Source organism: Orcinus orca, chromosome 4 (genome assembly GCF_937001465.1).
Source record: "Orcinus orca chromosome 4, mOrcOrc1.1, whole genome shotgun sequence".
Taxonomy (NCBI): domain Eukaryota; kingdom Metazoa; phylum Chordata; class Mammalia; order Artiodactyla; family Delphinidae; genus Orcinus; species Orcinus orca.
The window spans coordinates 117683120-117691968 of NC_064562.1; the positions used below are offsets into that span (position 1 = coordinate 117683120).

Consider the following 8849-nt stretch of genomic DNA (forward strand, 5'->3'; position numbering starts at 1 on the left):
GTCTAGTGGTCTCAGGTAATTCATTAGTTACATAAAGAGGGGAAGGAGAGTCATTTTTCCCCCTCTTTTTTCTTAAGTCTGAACAAAATCTAGTTAACCTGGCAGTCCAAGTTATAACACATCTGTGGTACCCTCCAGGGTGTTAAAATCTGGTCTCCATCTATGTGAGTCTGTGATATTTTAAAATTTCTTTTCTGTAGCCGTTAACAACTATATTAAAATATTGAAATATGAAACATGTGTCTGAAATGGTCCTAAAAAGAGCGGTTTAAAATCACTGGGTGAGATCTTAGTAGGGTCCTTCCTAGCTCAGACAAGCTCGTGCGAAGGGGACTGTTATTTATTGCCACAATAATGCAGCTTAACCAACCCCTCTCACACCCAGTGCCTCTAACAAGTAAGCATCTCTTTCTCCCATTAGTGGGTGGGGGATGCCGGCTGGGCTCAGCTGGGCGATTCTTCTGGGCTCAGTGGGGGTCTCTTTCATTTCTGGCAGCTCGTGGCAGTTGGGCTGATCTGGAGTGGCCTCAGCTGGAACAGCCGTGGGGGGGGAGTTGGGCTGCCCAGCTTGTGTCCTACTCCAGCAGGCCAACCCCGGCAGGCTCTCACAGCCAAGGCAGAGGAGCGAGATCAGAAGGGAAACACGTCTTCCCCTCTTCGAGTTTGTGCATGTGTCACATTCCCTCACATCCTTCTGGCTAAAGCGCGCCCAGTGGATGAACTCAGGGGTAGGAGCATACAGGCAGACCTCAGGGATACTGCGGGCTTTGTTCCAGACCGCTGCAATAAAGCAAATATCACAATAAAGTGAGCCACTTGAATGTTTCGGTTTCCCAGGGCATATAAAGGCTTACACACGACTGTAGTCTGTTACGTGTACAATAGCGCTATCTCTAAAAAGACAATGTGCATACCTTAATAAAAAAAATACTTTATTGCTCAAAAATACTAAGCTTCACCTGAGCCTCCAACAAGTCGTAACTTTTTGCTGGTGGAGAGTTTGAAATATTGCGAGAATTACCAAAACATGACACAGGGAAAGGAAGTGAGCAAATCCTGTTGGAAAAGTGGTGCTGATACACTTACACCGAGCAGGGTTGCCACAGACCTTCTACTTGTAAAAACTCAGTATCTGTGAAGCTCAATAAAGCGAGGTGCGCCTGTAGACTCAGTTCCTTCGGCGAAAGGAACTGCAAAGTCTCTGCGGCAAAGGAGATGGGAAGGGGTGGAAATCAGGGCCATTGGTGCAACCCTCTACCACGCTCCCCTTCCCAAGTCCCGCCCTGGCCCATCAGAGGAGGGAAGTTCAGCCAACCCTGCAGGGTCCCAGGGGGTCATGGGGAAGGAGTTGTTTCTCTTCTCTCCCCCCTTATAGGTAAGTACCCCTTAGCAGTTCCTCTGCTGCACGTGCCTGCTGCACACAACCCCCCAATACCCATCAGACCTGTGACTAATGTTGGGGATTTTCAGAGTCAAAAGAAGCAGGTTCCACCTCCTCTCTCTCCGTGGCCCTTGCTCTCTGAGGATGCCCGTCCTGGGGCAGGGGGAATTCATCATGCCCTTCCTGTCTCCAGAAGGAAGCCCCTTGGCACATTTCCACCCTGTAGAAGAGTGGGTCCCTACGCTCCAGCTTCCCAGCCTGTGACTCAGTGGGTAAGACGGGTTCAGGTCTAAGCTCTAGTTTCTCAGGGGGTCCTGCTTGTCCTTGGGTCATCAAGTCCACGCCTCAAGTGGGAATTGGCCCAGTTCCATGTGGATCTCCTTCCTGGTAGGCAGGAGGGTGACTGATATGGCTCCTCTAATCTGTACTAATTTCATGACTCTCAGTGAGAAGGAAGCATCTGGGCACATCCAGGATGGGTTTCTCAGATGCTCCCGAGTTGGTCAGTGCGGAGAACCCCCACTTCTCTGAGCTCTGCTTCCTCGCTCCCTGTGATGACGGCTATGTGGTCAGGAGTCCCGGCTGAGCTCTGGACAAGCCATCCAAGAGCCCCACGCCCTGTTCCCTCCAGCCTCTGACGCTGCCTGGGGAAGGGCAGTGCTGGCAGAGCCGTGGGAAACACTGGGACGGAGCCATTTTTGGTATCAAACATGATCATCTTCTCTTAATAAGGCTGGAACACAATGGAAGGGCAGGAGGAAAATTAGGCAGTGCCTGGAATTCTTCCAGAGCTCTTAGTGTCATTTTAAGGCTAGGAGGAAAAATGAAGAAATCCCTCGGGATGACCATGTGGGCTCTGGCAATAGTGGTGGCCGTGCAATATGGCTCTTTGCCTTCTCCATCCCTCCGTATGCCTGGCTCATTGCTGACCGTTTAAAAACCTGATATATCTCATTAGGATATTTGTTAGAGCAATCTTTAGGAATGGGGGAGGGGAGGGGACTGGAAGCAAAATGTGGGGACAGGAGGGTTTAATGGAGTTTTTTATATTGTATTTATTTTTAGGCTTCTGCCTCACATTAAAGAGGATTTGAGACATTGTACTAAGATATATTTTGTGCATAAGAAAGGGGAAAAAATGAGGGCATCTGGGTGCAATAGGAAAGTAAGGTGGAGTCAAGCTAAGTTCGGTCTGTGGAGGGTGCCACAGGTGGAGTGTATTTACACAGCTGAACTGCAAGGGCGACTGTGCTTCCTTGTGGCCAAAGCAAAGAGGTAAACACGATCACGTGCTAGATTCACAGGGTCTGTAAGACACACACATTGGCCCAGGGACTGCTTTGCTCTTCCTGCTACAGATAACTAAGAAGAAATTTTTCCCATAGATTTTCAGAAAGGGGAGCCTCACGGGCTTAGCTCAGTGGGACTGGGAAATCAGGCCTGCCCCGCCTTTGCCTGGGGAGGTCTGAATTGGGGGAAGGACAACCTGGGCACAGAGAGGTAAGGGGGTGGGAGGGGGTTATAACCACCCAGATGCAGAGCCCGCCCTGCCTGGGGGTCACCCTGGCTGGAGCTCGGCTTCCGGCCCATTGCTTCGAAGTCAGCAACTTTCTGAACCACCAAGGAGGAGGGAATAGGTCGGGGGGCCTATGGGTCTCTAGAGCCTTCTAGGTGGTGGGAATGTCAGCCCCCTGACCCCAGGCAGACAGAAACAGTTGGGCCTGTGAGGTTTGAGGTGGAGAGGGGGTCTCTCTCTTGGGGGGATGGGGAGTGTGCTCTCTGAGATGAGCCATTTACAGAATACTTGGTGTCCAGAAAGGTGGACCGTGAAAGTCATTACCAACACCCCATCTCCCCTTCCTGGAGAGTTCACCCAGCCCTCTCTTCCCAGCCCACAACAGTCTCAGGGCCAGCGGAGCAGAAGTGCATGGTGGCCACACCCCCAGCCACGCCCCTTCCCCAGGCGTGACCTTTCTCCGGTTGATGCTCTCGTCTTCCTCAGCCCAGCGCGCTGGACACTCAGAGTTGAGGACGCAGAGAGGCAGGCTGGAAGCTGACCGAGTCCCCAAGTCACAGTGTGAAAGGGCTGCTTGGAGAGCCACCAGGCCTGTGACAGACTGTGTCTTTAAGATTTAGGATTAGTCTGTTGCTGCGGCAGATCCAGTGGGATCTAAGGCAGAAGGAGAGTAAATCTCAGGGCTCCCTTGCTGTGGGACTAGATGGGAGAGTTTCAGCGGGCTCAGGAGCCTGTCTGCCTCGGTTTGAGTCTCGGTTCTGCCACCTGCTAGTCTGTAACCTTGGGCAAGGAATGTACCCTCAGTATCTCCACCTGTAAGTGGGGATAATAATAGTACCAGTGGGTAGGAGGCAGTGAGAATTTAATGAGGTCCTAGATGGGAAACAGCTAGTACCACATGTTCTTTCTATCACGGACCTAGTGTCTAGCCCTGTACCTGACATGTGGGAAGGTTGCACACCTGTTAGTTCCCTGCCTCCACCCTGACACCCTGCTTCTCCAGGCTTCCCTAACCCTACTTAACCTCATCCTGTGCTGAGTTGAAGGTCAACAATAAATACAGCGAGCCCAAGGGGGTGTTATGTGCTAATTGCCCAGCAGTGGGCTCAGAGTGGGGGACTTCACTGTGAATGGGCCCTGGGCTCGGAGAGGTGGACCTGCCTGGGTTCACATCCAGACAGCACCTACTTGCTGTGTGACCTTGGGCAAGTCACATGACCTCTCTGTGCCTCAGCTGTCTGTAGAATGAGGACCTGTGCCTGGATGATACCTCTCTTCAGGTGCTCCAAGGAGCTCTGGCTTTGCCCATCTCCTCTATGACTGACAGCAGGTCTGTGAAGGTGCTTTGGGGGCCCTGGGCACCCATTGGCTTCACTGCCTTCACATAGTCCATGGAGGGTGGTCCAAAGTCATGCTTGACACGATGGGGGCGAGACTGGACTCAGTCTCTGGGTGGGCCTGCAGCTGCCCTCATGGCCCTGATGGGGAAGTGGGAGGAGCCTTAGTTTCTGGGGGTTAGCCCCCAGCACCCTCATCCTCCCCAGCTTTGTGGGGACCAGGGTTGAGACCCCCCTTGTATCCTGCTTTACCCATGAGCATTACAGCCCGCTCTTCTCATGTCATTACAAATTTATTACAAAGATAAATATTTAATGACTGCTTAGCATTCCATTGACTAGATGACCCTACGTTTCTTTAGCCAGTCCCCTAGGTTTGGACGTTTATGTTATTTCCAATCTTCTCACATCAATAACACCGGCATGGATACTTTTATCCCTAATCTTTATACAAATATGTAATTCTTTCCATAAGATAGATTCCTAGAAGTAGAATTCCTGAATCAAAATTATCTAAGACTCTTTGTACCGATGGTCAAATTTCTTTCTAGAAATGAACCTTTTTTTTAGGGAAGCAGAAATGGGCCATGAGCCCCGGAGAAGGGCTGGGACTGGCCTATGGTCATGAGGTGGGCAGGAGCAGAGGGGGCAGGAACTCGGCCAGGCTGACTCCCTGGCCAGCACTCGTCTGCCATTGCCCACCGGCGTGGATCCAGAGCCTCGGGTTTTTCTGGACCTAGGTTCTGACAGCGCCGGGGTTGGGGGGCCATGAGGTGTGGCCAGGGCAGAATGGAGGGAAGCAGCAGGACCTCATGCTGTGGGCATCACTACAGTCTCCCAGGGGGTCATCTCAGGAAGTTGTCAGCATTTGCTTTGGCTTCAGAACCAGGTGTGTGTGTGTGTGTGTGTGTGTGTGTACATCAGTTCATTCATTGAAAAAAGAAGTCATCCTGGTGTTATCTGTAACAGGGAAGGATTGGAGATCACTTCCACGCGTCGCTCTGGTGGTAGAGATGGGGCCTGGATCCCTGCTGCCCCGCCTGAAGCAGTCCCTGCCTCTGCTCCCTGAAGCTGGCCCGGACCCCGGCTTCCAGGCCTCCCCAGTGCAAGGCTCGAGAGGCCCGGAGCCAAGGGGACAGCTGCCCACACCAGCCTGGGTGTGTCCTAGTTCAGGCTGCCTCCCCCTTCCCATTCAAACAGCCCAAAGACAAACAACCCAGCCTTAATTTACGGTCCTGTTGGCACGACAGCAGCGAAGAGACATCCCTTCTGCGCTGCGCAGGGTCCCTGCAGCCGTCCCCTCCCGTTGGAGAGGCGTCACCAGGGTCAGCTGGAGAAGTGTCCCACCAGGGCCACCCCCAAGACATTGTTCTGGGGGCACAAACCAAACAGCCCCTTGGCAGTTTGTGGGTTTAGGGAGAGGCGAGAAACAACCAAAGTCAGTTGTGCGGAAAGAAACAGGACGCGATCGATTCCCAAAGGTGGTGTTTTATTTGCACTCTTTCCTTCGAGTCTGAGGCCCAAGGCAGGCGGGAGTAATATATTAGCTCCGTTGGTTTAACTGGACAGCAGCATGAGCTTGTAATAAGGATGTGGTAACACACCACGAGAATCTGTAGGCTCATAAAACTTGACCTTATAAATCTCCGTGTGTATCAATTCCATACAACAGCCACTCCCCGGGGTGGAAGTCCCAGACTTTTAAGGCTGCCGTTGACAACAAGACAGTTTATTGCTACCCCAGCTCCTTTCTTTTAAACTCCTCAAGGCCGACTAATCAGGGCACATTTATAATTTCTTTTTTAAACACGAATGCTCCATCAAAACACTTAAGACCCAAACTGTTCGCTCGGATCAGGGAGTGGGACCCTGAGAGGTTAAATAAGCTCATTAACAATTAGGATACAGTGTCCCTAAGCAGCTTCCTCTCTCCTCGCCCACAAGTGCTCAGCCTCTTTGGGGTGTGTGGGGCGGGGCAGGGGAGACTGTATGACCCTCTTACTCTAAATCAGGTGTTGGCAAACTTATTCTGTAAAGGGCCAGAGAGTGACTATTTTAGGCTTTGAGGGCCTTGTGGTTTCTGTCACAACAGGCATTGACAATATGTAAACCAGTGGGTGTGCCTGTGTTCCAATAAAACTTTATTTACAAAAGCAGATGGGTTGGATTTGGCCCAAGGGCCAGACTTTGCTGACCCCTGCTCTAAACAGCACGTCCTCCTTCCTGAGTGTCTTTGCACTGGCAGCCTTATTTCTGAGTTATAAGGGCGGGGCCACGTATAGGATTTAGGTTGGCACCTGGGATTCCCAGCCTGGGCTACAGATGCCTAACCGTGGGCCAGACAGTTTCCCATACATCAACTCATTCGACCCCGAGAGAGAGGGGTCACTGCCCTCTCCCATTCCACAGATGAAAATACTGAGATCCAGAGAGGTTAGATGGCTTCCCCAAAGTCACATAACTAATTTGGGCAGAGGTGGGATTTGAACCAGCAGCTCTGGACTCATGCACACAGAAGGGCAGAAAAGTACCACGTGCGAGGCACTGCAATTACACACTTCACTTCAGTCTCAGAACAGCCTACTTGGCATATGCTGTTACTGCTGTCCTAGAGGTCCCCAGGTCCTTGCTCCTAGCTGTGTGGCCTTGGGAAAGTTACTAAACCTCTCTCACCCTTGTCTACAAAAGGATGATGACGAGCCTTCCTGAAGGTTTGTCACAAGGATTAAATAAAACACGTGGGAAACTTCTTGGGAGACTCTAAAATGCTGAGTAAATGTTAGTTTATCTAATTTTCTTAAGAGTTCAGGCAAATGACTTGACAAGACTTCTTTTCTGAATTAAAAGTCTCTATGTTGGCATCGCCTTCGCACAGTCCCCGATTTTGGCAGGAGTTCCCTGCAGGTGGAGCTGAATGTGAATCTGATTATAGCTCCCAAGTCTTAGCTGAAAGTGGACTTGAGCTCTGCCAGCCCAGCTGGCCCCAAAGGGAAGGACTTTGAACCCATTTGAACAGACAGGCGGGTGCAGGGGCAGCTCCCTGCCGGCCATTTAGAGGAGGCTCCCGGCAGCATGGGGTTCTATTTAGGGAAGCCGTTTCCCCGTCTGGGCAGATGGCCTGCAGGAATGGGGGCTGGCTGATCTGGTTTCAACTAATTCTATTAAACGAAAAGTTCTGTAGAGCAGATTCCTTCGTGAGCCTCTGTCCACATGGTGACTTAATCGAGTAAATTAAAACATCCTTGCTTTCTGTCCGCCTTGCTGCTTTCTGCGGTGGCCTTGTAGGGGAATGGCGGGGGAGGAGGGGAAGTCTGGAGTTGTAGGGGCTTTGGCCAGAGGTGGGGTTCTGGAAGCCCCTGGGGCAGAGGCAGGGCTCAGAGAGGGTGACAGGGGCATGGCAGGAAGAGGGCCTTGGTGAATTGAGGATTGGGGTGGCAGAACTCACAGGGTGGCCTCAAACCATCCAGTTCACCCCCGATGATGCAGATGGGGAAACTGAGGCTCAGAGAGGGGAAACGACTTAATCAAGCTCACCCAGGGAGGCTAGAGCCAGGAGAGCTGAGAGCTTGGAGGGATTCCAGCAAATCAAACGCCAGGAGCACTTTTGTTCCCGGAGCCTCGCTCTCCCAGGAATCTCAGGAGGCCAGTGTGGCATTGTCATACCCTGGGAAAATGGGATTTGTTTTTCCCTTTTTACTCAGCAAAGAGCTTGGCTTCTTCCTCTGGGGTCCTGCCTGGGGTTATTTATGGGGGTCTGTCTCCCTGACAAGTCTGCCGACGCACTTTGTGGCTTTCCGTTAGGGCTAGAATCTTTCTGTATGGAAATCTCACCCATTTTTAAAGCAGAAAAGACAGCAGAGCTGAGCTGGTGGATCCCACGCTCTGCCCACCGGGCTTCCTCCTTTGCTGCCCCTGCGGGGTGAAGCGCCGTTGGAAACTGACAATATTTGGAAGAATACACACTCAGGATCTGCTCACTCCTCACGACCATGTCGGGGGAACCAAATAAAGATATGTTGCCTTAAATTCTCTGATTCCACAGAATTCCTGATGAAATAGTGTTGCCTTTAAAGTACGTGCACTTTACAGTTTGCAAGTCCCTTTTCACCCATAGTCTCATTTCTTCCCTCTCCTCGTTCTTGTGCGACAGCCAGGCCTGCCTTAGGGTGGTCCCCATTTCTTGGATGGGGAAGCTGAGGCTTGGAACAGTGACCTGACTGGCCAACAAGCTCTAAGGGGCGGGGCTCAGGTTCCCACCTGGTTGCTGTCCCCTGGGCCGGTTGTCCGCAGCCAGGATTGGAACTAACACCTCGTCACAGCCACAGGATGGGATGGATACCAGGGTGCAGGGTTGGTGCAGGGTAGGCCCTGGACAAAACTGCAAATAAAAAAGATTTGGGTTTTCGTCCCTCCGACCGCCCATGCCCATCATCTATGCCCCAGTCCCACCAAGTTTCCTGCGCAGTTAGTTGATAACAAGGCTGCTGGCGGTTGAGAAGGGCTGAACAAGACTCGAGGTGGGATTGCACTGTCCTGACAGGAGGAGATGCCTCCTCACCAGCAGGGGCAGAGGTCACTTGGAGAAGTTTGCCAGCTCAGGGTCTCCTGCCTGCCC

The 8849-nt window shown here is 51.9% G+C and overlaps 1 pseudogene; it reads right to left on the reverse strand.

Annotated features, from left to right (window-relative positions):
- Positions 1-2798: 2798 nt before the first annotated feature.
- Positions 2799-4290, reverse strand: LOC125964199 (cyclin-dependent kinase 2-associated protein 2-like; annotated as a pseudogene).
- Between the last annotated feature and the right edge of the window lie 4559 nt (positions 4291-8849).